The 15,906-nt window shown below is 38.5% G+C and overlaps 1 long non-coding RNA gene and 2 other non-coding genes across 3 annotated transcripts; all 3 read right to left on the reverse strand.

Annotated features, from left to right (window-relative positions):
* Positions 1–5: 5 nt before the first annotated feature.
* Positions 6–6,980, reverse strand: LOC132848570 (uncharacterized). Its single transcript, XR_009648748.1, has 3 exons — positions 6,662–6,980; positions 4,241–4,401; positions 6–1,152 (listed from the first exon to the last, which is right to left on the reverse strand). It is a non-coding gene; the product is annotated as an uncharacterized LOC132848570 (long non-coding RNA).
* A 1,711-nt stretch (positions 6,981–8,691) lies between these two features.
* LOC132849333 (U1 spliceosomal RNA) lies at positions 8,692–8,855 on the reverse strand. The gene has a single exon (XR_009648876.1). It is a non-coding gene; the product is annotated as a U1 spliceosomal RNA (small nuclear RNA).
* A 1,764-nt stretch (positions 8,856–10,619) lies between these two features.
* On the reverse strand, positions 10,620–10,810 carry LOC132849347 (U2 spliceosomal RNA). Its single transcript, XR_009648889.1, has one exon. It is a non-coding gene; the product is annotated as a U2 spliceosomal RNA (small nuclear RNA).
* Positions 10,811–15,906: the final 5,096 nt, after the last annotated feature.

Consider the following 15,906-nt stretch of genomic DNA (forward strand, 5'->3'; position numbering starts at 1 on the left):
CCTCTAGTGGATGGTCTGAAGCATAATGGTGGGACTCTGTTGGGAAATGTTTCTTTTTCTAGATGTAAACAGTCACAAAATTTTAACTAGACTGAATGAGGATGAGATAATTAAGTTCATAATTAACCTCATTGTTTTAGGTTTGTTCAGATAGGTCATGTCTGTCACTGTTTTTTATTAAATGTTTTTCTAATTGAAATACATTCATGAAAATCTAAAACACTATCTAATATAAAATATAAAATAAATTGTTAACCTATGTAATTTACATAAATATTGATGCATCTCTTTAATGCTAGGCTACACCTAAATCTAACACTAACCTGAACATATATACAATAATATATACACACCCGCATATACACACACAATAATGTATACAATATATACACAATAAAATATACAATCATGTATTTACACAATAATATATACAGTAATGTGTAAATAACCATAAGTATATTATAATACAGGAAATGCGATTGTCTTATTTTGAAACCATTGTATTGCCATAGTTGACTTACGGTCTTAAGCTACACCCCTTTTTTTTTGTTTTATGAGGCGCGCGTGCACTCTGGCTAGCGCAGTTTATATAGTACAACATGATATTCCAAATAAGGTTAATATCTTATATATACTTGCAGCCCCTCAGAAGAGGCAAAAGTTCTTACACTGGTGATATATCTGGTTGGATTAAAGTTCACAAAAAATTGAAAACGAATTGATTAAAAAGCACAAAAAAACTGATAAGTCTCTATGAACAATGGAAAGGGCTAATCAGAACATCCAGAGAAAGCCTAAAGACTGACTTATCAGAGCACAAGTTGTGTGCAATGGCCAATCACATTGAAAATGGTTTGAACAACATGATGGTGTACAATGAAATAAGGGAGCGTATTATGCCATCCCCTGACACAAGACGCAAAATGGACTCTTGTGAAGCAGTAACTAAGGACATTATGAAAATACTTAATGAACGTATAACAGCAATGGACAGTGATTTTGATGAAGATAGAGAAAGGCAGCGTCTTCATCAGCTACCGTCACAACAGTACGCCCGCTCCATCTAAGGTACTGCCTCTCAGTCTAGCATCAGTAAGCAGTCTGACACTTCAAGCATCACAGCCAAAAGGGTTGATGCAGCTGTGGAGTTGGCTGTAAAGGAAGCAGAATATAAAATTGTGCAAGAGGAAATTAAACAAAAGGAAAAAATGAAAGATACAGAATCAGAACATGAGCGTTTAAGGGCAGAGAAGGAAATGCAAGCTGCTCGCACAAAACATGAGATCTATGACAGAGAATATGGACAATCAGGATATGGACAATCAGCAAATACAATTAAACGATATGCATTTCTCTGTTGACCACCAATCTGCTCATGAAGCACCAGCTCCCTGTAGTGGCTTACCTCCATTAATGCCACAAAACAATGTGTCTATCCATGTGTCAAATCAAACAACGAACAATCCAAACCCTCAAATTGTCACACAAGCACCTCTCACACACATTTCCCAGTTGGCCTAAGCAATTCAAAACAGTATAGCTATAAACAGAATCCCAGTGCCAATGCCCAGTGTTCAGCGGAGATCCAATTAACTACATTGAATGGAAGGCTTCATTCTCTTCACTTGTGGACTGCAAAGGCATCTCACCTGCTGATAAACTTCAATTGCTCAAAAGGCATGTCACAGGCCCAGCTCAAAATTGTCTTGAGGGCACATTCTTTCACAGTGATGAAGAGGCATACAAGGATGCAAGGCAAAAGATTGACCAAATGTTATGGTCCGCCTTTTATTGTCCAAAGGGCTTTCAGAGACAAACTGGCAAAATGGCCTAAAATAAGCTCAAAGGATGCATGTCTCCAAGCCACACCATACGTAAAAGGCCTAGAAATACTAAGTGACTGAGGAAAATCAAAAGTTGCTGCAGAAAGTTCCTGACTGGCTGGCAACCCGTTGGAATCTACAGGTAACAGTTATACTTATGGACGGCAAGGATTTTCCCTCCTTTAAGGACTTTGCACATTTTGTGGCACTCGAAGCGGAGATTACACACAACCCGGTCACTTCTTCATATGCTCTTCACTCACACAGCTCATCCTATGAGAAAAAGAACACAAAGGACTTTAAACCAAACAGATCCACACAAGTCTTCACAACGCAAGCCACAGTACAAAAACGACAAAGCAAGGACAAGCAACACAAAATTAAAGGTACCCTGTGCGTTTTGTAAAGATGAAAATCACCAGTTGTCAAAGTGCCCTAACTTTTTAGATCAGCCCTTAGAAGAGAGGCGCACATATGTTAAGGCCAATAAACTGTGCTATAGCTGCTTAAAGGTGGGCCATAATGCCAAAGATTATTGCCATCACCACTCTTGTGATTGTCATTGTGCAGACAAGTGGGATGCCTTCCTTTGCAAATGTCACAAGACATATGTAAGGTCTCAAAGCTCTGAAAACACCGCTCCAAGCACTCCAAATGAAACCGCGACAGTCACAGCTCTCAACATTACTAAGGGTGGTCAATCAAGTAGCACATCCATGATTGTTCCTGTATGGGTGTCTACGGTTCAGAGCCCATCTAAAGAGCAATTAGTTTACGCACTATTAGACACACAGAGTGACAGCACATTTGTCTGTGAAGAATTAAGCAAACAGCTACGAGCGGACACTCACCCTGTAAAGTTAAAGCTAACTAACTGCTGGGTGTTCACTCTACTGTTAAGAGTAACAGAGATTCTGGAATGCGTGTGAGGTTATGATTCAGACATTCGCATCGACCTACCCCCTCATATACCAAAGACTTTATTCCAGTTAACTATGACAACATACCCACAAGTGACATCAGCAATTTCTGTCAGATGAGGCCATTGATTTGCTGTAAGATACCACCTCTTTTGAGTTGTGATGTTGGACTCCTTATCGGATTTAACTGTCCCAGAACTTTAGCTCCAAGACAAGTTCTATTAGGAGAAGGTGAGCAACCATATGCCAGCTGCACAGACCTAGGGTGGAGTATCATTGGAGGCTCCACACCAGCGCTCAATGAAACTCAGTCAAGTTTGTGTCATAGAATCACAATAAAGGAATTACCCCCTGTTACTGACATAGACATTATTCATGTGCTAGAGTCAGATTTTAAGGACACAGAGGCAAGTGACAAAACAGTCTCACAAGAGGATCTCATCTTTTTGGACAAGCTCAAGGAGGAAATAAGGAAAAAACGAACAAGGACACTGAGATGCCTCTACCATTCAGACTTACCTGACAACAGAAAGCCTGCTGAAATCAGACTCGAACACTTAAAGTGAAAGTTCAACAAAGATGAAAATTACAAAAGAGACTATATAACTTACATGAAAAACATTATTAAAGGGGGTGATGTCGAAGAAGTACACAATGAAGGGATTATTAAAAAAAAAAAAAAAAAAAAAAGTTGAACGATGGTACATTCCCCATCATGGCATATACCACCCCAAAAAGCCCACTAAACTACATGTGTTCGATTGTTCAGCCAAACACAATGGTACAAGTCTAAATGATCATCGTCTCCAAGGGCCAGACCTGATTAACAATTATGATGTTCCACCAGTTTCACATTCAGCGTTGGGACAGAGATTACTTGAGTTTTCTGTGGTGGAAAAACGCCAACACGGAGACACAGCCACAGGTATACAGAATGAAGGTACATCTTTTCAGTGCGACATCATCCCCAGGGTGTGCAAATTACGGACTGAGGTATTTAGCTAAAGAACTCTGTCACAGCCACCCAGCACGATCGGAGTTCATGGAAAGGACTTATGTGGACGACGGAGTCACAAGCACAGACACAGTTGAAAAGGCAATACAGCTCGCACAAGAGGCCACAGAGATATGCAAGCATGGAGAGCTCCATCTACACAAATTTATCTCAAATAGCCCTGCTGTTCTACAAAGCATCCTGCCAACTGAACGTGCAAGAGAGACAAAAACAAATGACTTAACATTCAAAGACATGCCACAAGAAAGGGCCTTAGGCATCCAATGCAACGTTGAAAGGGACTGTTTCAGATTTGACTACTAATCAGAGTGCATTCGTTAAAAAAACAAACAAACGTGTAATAGGAGGATGTACAACAATAGAGGACGTAATATATTAACATTCCTGCCACCTAAATGTGTTTAGAGTTACAACAGTTAAAACCAAACATTTTAATATCCATTATGCATTACTAATCAATATTAAAAATTAATATACAGTACCTGAATGTCAGAACTCCTCTTGTAGCCACTGTTACTGTCCTCTTCAAGCGTCTCTCTGGCTTTTCAGTACTTTCCAGCAGGATTAGTGCGGCAAGTCGTCTCCCCCAACTTCAGTCTTCGACTTATGCCGAAATCAGCTAGTCTTGCCTTTCCGGTTATATCTGTTAAAAATTAATAACATCAGAAGGCCAATTTAAGAATTTTCCAGTGTTGAATGTGTTTTTAATTATGTCAATGATTACAGACAAGACTGTTACTAGGATTCCTACTAGGATTCCTACGGTGAAGCACTTTGGTGTCATGGCCGTGAAGAGCATTTAAGCTATAAAGAACTTCTTTTACAATTTTCTTCAGGATGTGAGAAGTGTCTTCTGGCAAATGGTCTTCAATGTATTCCTTCAGTGTGTATTCACAAAGTTGAAGTTGTTTTGTGTATTTACAAAGTTGCATATGGATGCACACTGGACTCCTGAACTGATGTTTTTGCAGTATCAGAATCTTCTTTTGAGATAATGTCTTGTTGATTGTCTTTCTTTTTTTCTTCTTCGATGGCATGCTGTCTGCTACTTCACCCATGCAATCTACAGTGCTTGAGATTTGGGGATTTCTGAGACTTGTGTCCAGTTTGTGGAGTTTTTCTTTAATTGCATCATCTGGTCCTATATCTACAGCATGAAGAACTCTTTCAGGCACTGAGGTTACTCCACATGTGTTAATGTGCTCTGGGACAAACTTGTGTAGGTCAGCAAATAAACAGTAAGTAAGTCTGCTGACCTCAGTTGAATAGTTAGGATTGGTGAAAGGCATAAATGCATCACATAACTTTTCAAGCACATCAGAGTGAAGACTTTCAGCAGCAGGCTTTTGCTTTGAGGACTTGTCCATAGTCTCATAAAGAATTCTTAGTATTAGGTGGTTGAACACATTTCCCTGCACTGTACTAGGCACTAAACACTTGATCAATTATGAACATTTGATCGTGTTAAATATTTAAGGGGAAATTTCTCCCATCCTGCAAATGTCAGCATGTAAGCTTTTAAGTGGCATTATCCTATGTTCAATAGGAATAATAAGTGCTCAATGAATCTGTTGATGTAGATCTCTGTTTTCAAGTTCTGCTTTATTGTCAAATCTTCCACATGTACAGTACACACAGAATTTGAAATTGCATTACTATCAGTCCCAAGGTGCATACAGATAATACTAACAATAGAAATTAAATAAAGCAGCACAAGGCATAAAGTGTAAATGAGCAGACCAATGCTGCACAAAGTGACTGCTGCATGTCATCGTATGTTAGTGGGAGGGGGGAGTGGAAGGACCTGGGGATGTGGGATCTGGAGGGGTGATGTGGGTTCAAAGATCTGTGGTGCCTGGGGCAGAAAAGGGAAGGTGGGGGCAAGTTCGGGAGCGAGTTCAGCTTCCTGACAGCCTGATAAATGAAGCGGTCCTTCAATCTGTTGGTCCTGGCCAGGAGACTCCGCTGTCTCCTCCCTGATGGCAGCAGACTGAAGAGGCTGTGTGATGGGTGGGTGGGATCACCTGCAATGCAGACTGTACTATACTAGTTGTCAGTAAACATTTGCTCAAAATGGCTATGATTGCAATAAATATTTGAGGGGAAATTTCTCTCATCATGCAAATTACAGCACATAAGCTGTTCACTGCCAGTATCCTACATACATAATTAATTCTGGGACAGAATCAGATAAATCCATCAATGTATGTGTTTGTTTAGACGTCTGTCCCATAATCTATCCATCTCACACAGAACCAACCAGCTACAAAGCCATGCACTCCACAGAGACTTCCCTTTTGACTGTCACTGAGAAACTACATGCTGCTAGATCAGACAATCTGTCATCTGTCCTCATCCTCCTTGAACATTTGGCAATGTTTGGCACCGTCATCCAGGTCTTCTAATAATTTCTGCAAATTTGAAATAGACAATTAAACTGCACCATATGCGTGTGTGTTTATTTAGTTTTCTCTGGCTATCTTTATGTTATTTGTATTCATCGTTTGGATTAAATCATTTACCTGTGTATACTGATAGCATTTATGTAGAATGCATTGCTATATTTCTCTTGTTGTTATCTACGTAGCAAAAAACGTAGTGTACATGGTGTTTAAATGTCTGAATAATCCGGAAGAAGTGGCTCAGTATTCGAGAGAGGTTTCGCCTCTGGTGGCTGGAAGAGTGACGACGTGACATACAGCTAAGTATGGTGACCCATACTCAGAAGATGGCGTGGATATTACACCTTGAAATAAAGCCTACCTGTTCCCGAATAACAGCAATTACTTTTTATTGTATTTCCTTCATTCATTTTCTTTGTTTGTTTGTGTATTTGTTAAAAAAAAAAAAAATAATAAAATAAAAAAAAGTGTCTGTGTATGTGTGTGTGTTATATTACCTACCGGCAGAGTTTTAGACTTATGATATCCTTAGTCTGTGACCTATAAACCAGTACAAATGTATTTATTGAGAAAGACTTCAAAGCACTTGCTCATTTAGCTTCTACATAAGGGTGTTGGCCATAAAAGTCAAAATGTAATTCATGTGACATCATAAAAGATGATTTTAAACAAGAAGTGGACCTCAAATATGTTTAAAAGTGGCTTATGTTTTTGGATAATCTTTTGACTAATATAATACACATATGTAACGACAAAAGGTTTAATAATAAATTTTAGCAAGAAATAATTTTTTTGGCAACTTGTTTCTACTCACTTTCTTTCACAATTAGAAAAGTGCAGTACTTAGTACTTGCCTAGTAGTTTACACAACAGCAAAAATCAATAAAATAAAGTTCTGGTTTATATAAATAAATAGTACTGATATTTCAAGTAAATAAAATAACCATACTTACTTATTTATAAATGGGTTGTGTGATTCGGAGTATGGATGAGAACACAACTGAAAATGACAATCGTCCGATTTTCCTTCCTTTAGATAGATAAAATGACTGGCAGGTGATCTACAGTAAGAAACACGGAAACAGCCAGAGAAATGAAACCCAACTCGTTTTTAAAAAACCCAATGGTTTTTATTGATGCGGCTCCCTGATGCCATCAAATTAGTTAAAATCTCCCGGAACCTAGAGCGAGATGCCTAGATGTCGCCTTGGCTACGGCAGTTCATTGGAACGAATGCGTCAATAGAGCCGCCATCTTGGTACAGGGGAGCCCCTCTTCTTTAGTGCATCAGCATCAATGTAGACAAAGGTCCAACGGGAAATAAAATCACCATAAATCCTCATGAATGCGATTTTCTAGTTTTTTTGGTTCATTCCAGCGGTCAAACGTATTTATCATTGAGTCCAGAGAAAATTCAAAGGTTTTGATATTAAGATAATCTACTTTTTCAAAATATAATGCATAGTGCTAGTAGTTCTAAGTTTATTAGTTACATTCTTCCACTTGAGTAAACTTCAAATGAACAATCACAACTTACCTTATAGCCTACTGCATGCAACACTGCTCCGATTATACATGTTCACACTCACTCATTTTCTACCGCTTATCCGAACTACCTCGGGTCACGGGGAGCCTGAGCCTATCTCAGGCGTCATCGGGCATCAAAGCAGGATACACCCTGGACGGAGTGCCAACCCATCGCAGGGCACAAACACACTCATTCACTCATGCAATCACACACTACAGACAATTTTTCCAGAGATGCCAATCAACCTACCATGCATATCTTTGGACCAGGGGAGGAAACCGGAGTACCCGGAGGAAACCCCCGAGGCACGGGGAGAACATGCAAACTCCACACACACAAGGCAGAGGCGGGAATCGAACCCCCAACCCTGGAGGTGTGAGGCAAACGTGCTAACCACTAAGCCACCGTGCCCCCCTGACTATACATGTTAATTTAAACATTTGAATTGTATTGGTTTGTATTTGTTTATTTAGTATTCCTGCAACAACACAACCTCAGACAGTGTCTTCCTTAGACTTTTGCTCTGCAGTTGCAGAGTATGATCCTTTGCGACATGGTGTTGTCTTAACTTACGAAAAGGTACAAACAACCAGTGAAATTAAGCTAAAGTGGTGGTTGGTTGTCATCTTGAGTCTCAACAATGAGATCACGAAGACCAAATATGTCCTCCAGAGCCTACTTCTGCTTTAGATAAAGATTATTTTATTTAATGCCATGACAGCAATAAAAGCTATTTTCATGACAAAAATTCAATTACAAAAACACAAATATTCTGCTTGTGTTAAGTCCAGGACAATCTAATAAAATATGTTTGACAGATAAGGGAAACTTACAAAACTAATCTTCACCTTTAAGCAAAAAAAAGAAAAGAAAAACATAGGTCAACTTCGAATTTCCTTATTATTAGGAATCTAGAAACAAGCCACTCTCCATGAGCTACAAACAACATATACAAGTCCTGCAAATACAATAGAATAACTTCTAACTTTAGTACAGTGAATATCAGGGGAGAGCGCGAACGCAGTCCCCCACTACCAGAAATTATGCAGTCGAGATTCCCACATTTGGGGAATTCGCATAGGTCAGCACAGCCGGAGTGCAATGGCTGAGCCTCGCTCTGGGTGAACCACCTTCTTGATCATGGTATCTCCCCTGCCAGGTAAGTATGAATTGCAGCTCCATCAGCTAGTGACTCCACCACCACACACAGCCTTTACCATTAGGGAGAGGAAGTCAGCTTTAATCATTACACAAACGTGCAACACTAAAACACCACAGTCTACACATGCTGCAAAATATAACACCACATTTATTACATCTAAAGCCGAATGATAACCAATATTGTCTAAGCAACCAGACAGTACGATACTTCCCATGATGCACTGCGACTGAATATGGAACGAGATCCACAGTGTTCAGGAAAATGCGTTTATAAATCAATACATCTGCACTTTACACTAAAAAGAGTCAGTACAAAACAACTGACAACACTGTACTGTAAGCAGTAGGAGACAAGAATAGTGGGTTTTATTAAAATAGTGTTAAAGCCTCGATACAGTCACACACACACACACACACACACACACACACACACACACACACACACACACACACACACACACACACACACACACACACACACACACACACACACACACACACACACACACACACACACACACACCCGCGGTTTGAGGGTTAGGAGGAAAGTTAGATCGAAGATGTAAACAACATCAACAACCAATAACTTATTTATTGCACATACATAAAATATAAAGTGGGAAAGATGCTTTGAACTTGCAATTCCAGGTGACTATAATCTGAATATTTGAACAAAGATTGTTAAACAAGAAAGAAAGTTTCTGTGTCCGACCGCTAATATGAGCCCGGACGCCATATTCCGGATAAATAGTTCCGGATAAGTAGTTCCGTGTGTCACACGATGGATGTCCGCTGCAGAGAGTAATTGTGATTATAAGCGTGTAAAACGCGCTACTTTAAAGAACAGAGTAGTGATGGCCAGTTCGTGAACGAATCGTTCTTTTGAACCGGTTCTTTTTAGTAAAATGGATGAACCAGTTCACCAAATCGGACTGAGTCGTTCTAAACTGTTCGCGTCTTGAGTCAGCGCTGATCCACAAGTTACTAAAGTTACTCACTTTCGGTCATGCCTGACAGTCGGTCCGACTCTAAATAAACTAATATCCCGGAGTATATGTAACTCCTGTACACTGAACTGAGACATGTTGTGCTGAGAGAACTGTGAGCTCGAGCTGTTGATACTGCGCATGAATCACTGAACCGATACAGCGAATCATAGGTACAGAACTGAGAACTGTTTCTTACGGACGCGTCCGAGAACCGATGAGCTGTTGATACTGCGCATGCTTGAATCACTGAACTGATACAGCAACAATTTAAATGGTTATGATTTAATGTCTTATCAACGTATAAAAGTGTTTAACTCAGTCGAATTAGTTTTTGAAACAACTGATGGAGCGAAAAAACATTTCAAAATTATGTTTTTTTTGTAAGTTGATGAAGATTAGTGTATTAACTTTATATCTTTAAGACACGTAAAACACCCACGTTTGCACATCAATGCCTGTACTGGGTGTTTTAGTTGCAAAACCTAAATGTAAGAAACGTATTCAACTAAAGTTATGATTATGATTAAATTGATTGTATTAATATCTGACGACAGCGGCGGGATGAAGGAATTTACGTCATTACGTTAAAGAACTGATGAACTGGATTATTAAACTGGTCCATTAAAATGAACCGTCCGAAAGAACCGGTTCGCGGAAAAGAACCGAACTTCCCATCACTAGAACAGAGTAACTTCTATAAAAACCACACTAGGCACAGAAACACAAGTGTTGTATTAGCGCTAGACTAATGTAGAGCTATAACGTTTCTTTAACAGTACAGAGGAGGTGCACCGTTCCCGGAGATACTGCAATACCGGGTCGATGCGTGGAGTGGACGGAGCAAGCCCCTATTCCATCTCCCTGTTCCAAAAATCAATTTAATATATGGTCCCCGGGTAGGGGACGTATCAGATATTAAACTGATAAGAACAGATACTACACTTGATCTTAGCCAAAAGGCCGAGAAGCGATACCTATAACTGCAGACAAGAAACGGTGTCATTCTACACAAGTGTAAACACGAGGACGGTAAATACCGTTTTCTCTTCACATCCGCGAATAACAGTATTCAATACATGGCTAACATATTGTTAATGCTAAAATTAGCAGAGGAAATGTCTATGTAAGTAAATCTTAACACCTAAACACAAAGGAAACGATAATGAATTCAAAAAGCGACCAATCAGAGACGAGAATACAAACTCCTCCACACTACAAGATCACACTGGGTTAGAAAGTAGTTTTCAAAACAAACCATTAAACCGCTTTAAAATCATTCAATTGTAACAACGAACAGATGCAAAACGAAATGTGGGGAATTTAAAGAGTATGTAAATGTATCTGAATTATGTAACAGTGTCTCTCAGTGGTCAAATGTGGTATTGCAGAAGAAAAACGGCGTTAACTAATAATCTACTATATACTCGGTGTTCAACTTGTTATACACGAGGCTTTCTCGGCGAAAACAAGATTAATTATGGCCAATAAATTGAACACAGGCAACCAAAACACAATAAGAAGTCAGAATCACCAAACTGCCTGTGAATTTCACCATAAACTGATTTATAGCAATTACATAGAAAACCTTTGCTATTTGTGGTGCAAAGGATGAAAACATTTACCAATAAATTCACTGTAGTAAATGTAGTAAAAAGGAAAATAAAGTGGTCTTTATAAATGCGCCACTAGTCCTCCATTTTCACACAGCACTTTAGAGGCCTGTTTAATTATACAAAGGCTGCATTTACTCTGGACATACAGCATTTCACAACATTTAACACATTAAGAAGATACTTATGTCTCCAAAATAAATAATCACATTTTGTGAAACGTACACAATGTCACAATTTTCACAATGTTCTTTAAATGATCAAGAACATTTAAAAATAATAATTTTCCAGGACAACAAGATTTTTTCCAGGACAATTTATGTTTTCTCTCATTTTCCATGTGTTTTCCAGGACTGGAACATTGGTCATTAATTTTCCAGGATTTCCAGGTTTTCCAGGACGCGTGGGAACCCTGAGAATGTAAGTCGTTAGCTGAAAATTGTAATCACCTGCTGCTACTGAACAATCAGCTCCACCTCAGCGCCCCCTAGGGGTCTAATTCAAAACAACGGGACGAGAGGTAAAGGCCTCATGATGACATGTCCATAATGTATTCAAAATGACTGCGATATATTAATACACAGGCTCACAAACCCTGGTCTTGGTGTTCACACTGTCCTACGCATTTGTTAGTGAATTGTACTTATATAATTAGGTAAACTATACACTATGATGTGCAGGGCAGGCTGTAGTCCAGGGCCAAATTTGGCAATCTGATGGTTAACAAAGTAGTTCCTTGGGTTATTTCAGTCTCTTTGTCCCCCTCCATCCTATTCTGTGCCTGTTGGTCACAATGAATGAGGCATGTCCACCACTTAAATCTTAGTTTATCTCAATTAAATATGAACATTTTGCATTTGAATATGGTATAAATATACAGACTTTAGCTCTCCAGCTCTAACTCTTTCTATTGGTTTCCTATAACTTGTACATCTTTTGTATTAAACAATAGATTCTAGTTCATTTTAAAATAGATAATTTTTGTTCAAAATTCATGATGAACAATGTTTGACCATTCACTTGGCCCAGTACAGGGGTGTCAGGCCTCAGCTTCAGACTATACAGTATCTGTGTCTTGGTTTAGTAATGAAGAAATATACTCCAGGTGTTAATTATATTAAGTAAAATAAATTTATCGGAACAAAGCACAAAATGGCAACACTTGAAAAAACAGCACAGCACAACAGTGTAGAAAGTACAGGATCACTGAACGTGGTTAAGAAAACAAGTGAAAAAAATATAATTAGTAATTTGATTAAACTATAGTAAAAAATATTTACAATTTATACAATGAAATCTAACTATGTATTAGTTTTATAGCTGAAACGAAATGAATTAATAGACAATTTGTGATTATAATAGTGTGACTATTGTGTGACGTAGAATAGAGGTCACTTTATGTCTCCACATCACTTTAAAAAACATAGTGCACTAACTGCAGAAACTTACTGGAAACTTACTTAAGGCTTTTGGAAAAAAGCTTGAAAAACACTTATTCAATGCAATGCACAGTTATGTAAATAATTAGTTGAACAACTGGAATATTTTACAATTGATACAAATAAATAGAAATCGTCTAAATGAATAAATACTCCTCAATCAGCATGCTTGTTAAATCAAACTATAACCGACTACATACAACAGTTCAGTGTATAGTGTATTTGTGTGTGTGTGTGTGTGTGTGTGGGGGGGGGTGTCAGCAACGTGTTACACTTATTAATACTGTATTTGACAGCCAATGCCTCATTTGCATATGTCAAGGAGTGACACTAACCCGATGGAATCCTTAAAATGAATGTTTTCATCAAAACTATATTGTGTTAGAATACTTTGTCTTCCTGATTGCCATTTATCTACAGCCATCACGTATCTTCATGAAGGGATTTGTGTCTAAAGGTTATTTCAAAATTTGTTAAAGTTTAAAATTTAATTTATTAATTTATTTATTAAAGGATATGTTTATTACTTCTGCAATAAGTTCAACATTATCTGACATGATTGAACTAGATCATTTTTGTGCAAGGCTGCAGTGTTCATGATAATGGTTGGCCTTTTATTTTGCCCAGTCGAGGGATATCAGGCTTCACCTGCAGTCTATGCAGTGTCTGTGTGTAAAAAATAAATATATTCCAGGTGTTGATTTATATTCAGTAAAATAGATTTATTGGGCAAAGGTTGAAATTACAGCATCCTTGAACATGATAAAGAACAGGTCAAAAAATGAGAAACAAATGTACTGGTGTTTTATACAAAATGAAGCAAGAAAAGTCTAATTGTAATTACTGTATAGTTTACCAAAAAATAAAAATACTAAATATGGTGTACAGCAGAATAATGGTCATTTTATTTCTCCACATAACTTTAATAAACAGTGCACTAACTGGGGAAAATGTGAACACACACAAAAAGCATTTTAAAACATTCTCTACAGTTCTTCATCTGCCATCTGGTCTACAATCGAGATAAACTGTTCATAACTTTCAAACACCGTTTTCCAGCCCTCTGGAATGGGACATCATTTTTGTAGGGCAGAATTTTTTTTTTGTACTTTTTATGTCCCTGGATTGGTTGGCCACAGAGTGTACAAACTGGGAGATTTTACACCCTTGATAGTTTAGCTCCTAATTCTGATGGGTGTTTCCTCTTATGATTATAGTATGTAGATCTTGCCCAGCTGACAAATGTAGCAGTGCTGCTGTGTGATGTGCACGTCTGACTGGCAGACAATATGGGCTTATATTGCGTAGATCTTGCCCAGCTCAAAGATGTGCCAGGGCTGTGTGATGTGCATGTCTGACTGGCAGGCAGTATGGGCACTGACAAAGAGAGCAATGAGGCTGGACCAGTAGCAGGAACAAAGGTGGATTAGAGCGGGAGAGTGGCATAGTTATGTCGGTCCTCTCCTTCACAGCTTCGTCCCTGCCGTGCTAGGTGTGGGATAACACACCTCTGGATGACAGCGGCGGCAACAAGATCATCCCTTTTTGTCCGACAGTAGAGGGTGTTACCCCACTGGGTCCTGTACAGCTGATTAAACTTCTGTGGCTGCTTATCATGTTCCTCCACTACATTCCAGGCTTCAAAGATTTTGCACCTCTGCTCAGTGGTAAATGAAAGCTTGTTTTCTTTTCTTGATCTCCACCAGCAAGGAGCAGAACCTTTCTAGCTTTTGAAAGCCAGGAAGAGGGTTAGGACTGCAGGCATCCTCCTGTAAAAAATACAATTCAGAATACAGGCGGTTCAAATGTTTATCTTGTCTTCTTGTTTAATTAATTTTATAGCAATTGGCATATTGTGTTTCATTCTAACAGAAACTAGGCTACTCACAAATGCCGGTGGGTTTACAGTGGAGTTGTCATCAGCCGTGAGAGTGATGCGAGATGGGGCGACATCCAGAACGCCAAAAAAACAAATTAATAAGACACATTTTACGCCAAACTACACGAAAGTGTACCCCTGTCTTACTGTATAAGCGTTAAACATAATAACAATCTTGCACGCTGTACAGTTTGTAACAGTGACTTCAGCATTGCCCATGGCGGGGTAAATGATTGTAAAACACATTCTGACGTGACTTCAACAAGTTTCATTTCATGTGCATATTTTTTAGGCCGGCTAGTTGCCAACGTTACATAAAAACATCAAACTCCTTAGACCTGTTTAAAGTTGCAATAGAATATAAAAGCAGTATTACATAAATAGTATAAGCAGCTTATATAAATAGTAAAAGTGATCTACATATTTAATATAGTTAACAAATAATTGGGTAACACTTTACAATAAGGTTTATTAGTTAACATGAACTAATAATGAACTGCACGTATAAAGCATTAATTTATCTTTGTTAATGTTAATTTGAACATTTACTGATACATTATTCAAATCTTGTTAAGGCAAGTACTAAGTATTACACTTTCATAATTGAAAAAGAAAGTGAGTAGAAACAAGTTGCCAAAAAAATCTTCAATTAAAGGTGGGGTCTCCATTGTTTAAAAGCCAATGTTGACATTTGAAATCACCAAAACAAACACGCCCCTAACCCAAATGGGTGTCACTCCTGTATTGATAGCTCTGCCCACACATACATATGTAACCCAGGCAACTAATGGGAAGAAATGTGTCTTTATCATAGCTGAAGGGAAGAACAATACAATTGCAGATAAACAAACAAGCAAAAATGACACACAAGCATAATCATTCAAAGGACGGCATATATTAGTTCTGTGAAACAAAGCAAAACCAACGTTATTCACCTATCGAGAAGGAAAAAAGCAACCTCGGCATCTTAAGTAAAGTTGGCCGCATATTCACATGTTTCCATATTCTGAGAGACAGATTCCAAGGGACCGTCTGCAAAGTGCAAAACCCGAAAAGTGAATACTACAATAACAGTCAATCACTTCACTGTAATACACTGTACTGTCACCAAATTCAGCTCACACATCACTGATGTCCTGA

Source organism: Tachysurus vachellii, chromosome 7 (genome assembly GCF_030014155.1).
Source record: "Tachysurus vachellii isolate PV-2020 chromosome 7, HZAU_Pvac_v1, whole genome shotgun sequence".
In the NCBI taxonomy this organism is placed as follows: domain Eukaryota; kingdom Metazoa; phylum Chordata; class Actinopteri; order Siluriformes; family Bagridae; genus Tachysurus; species Tachysurus vachellii.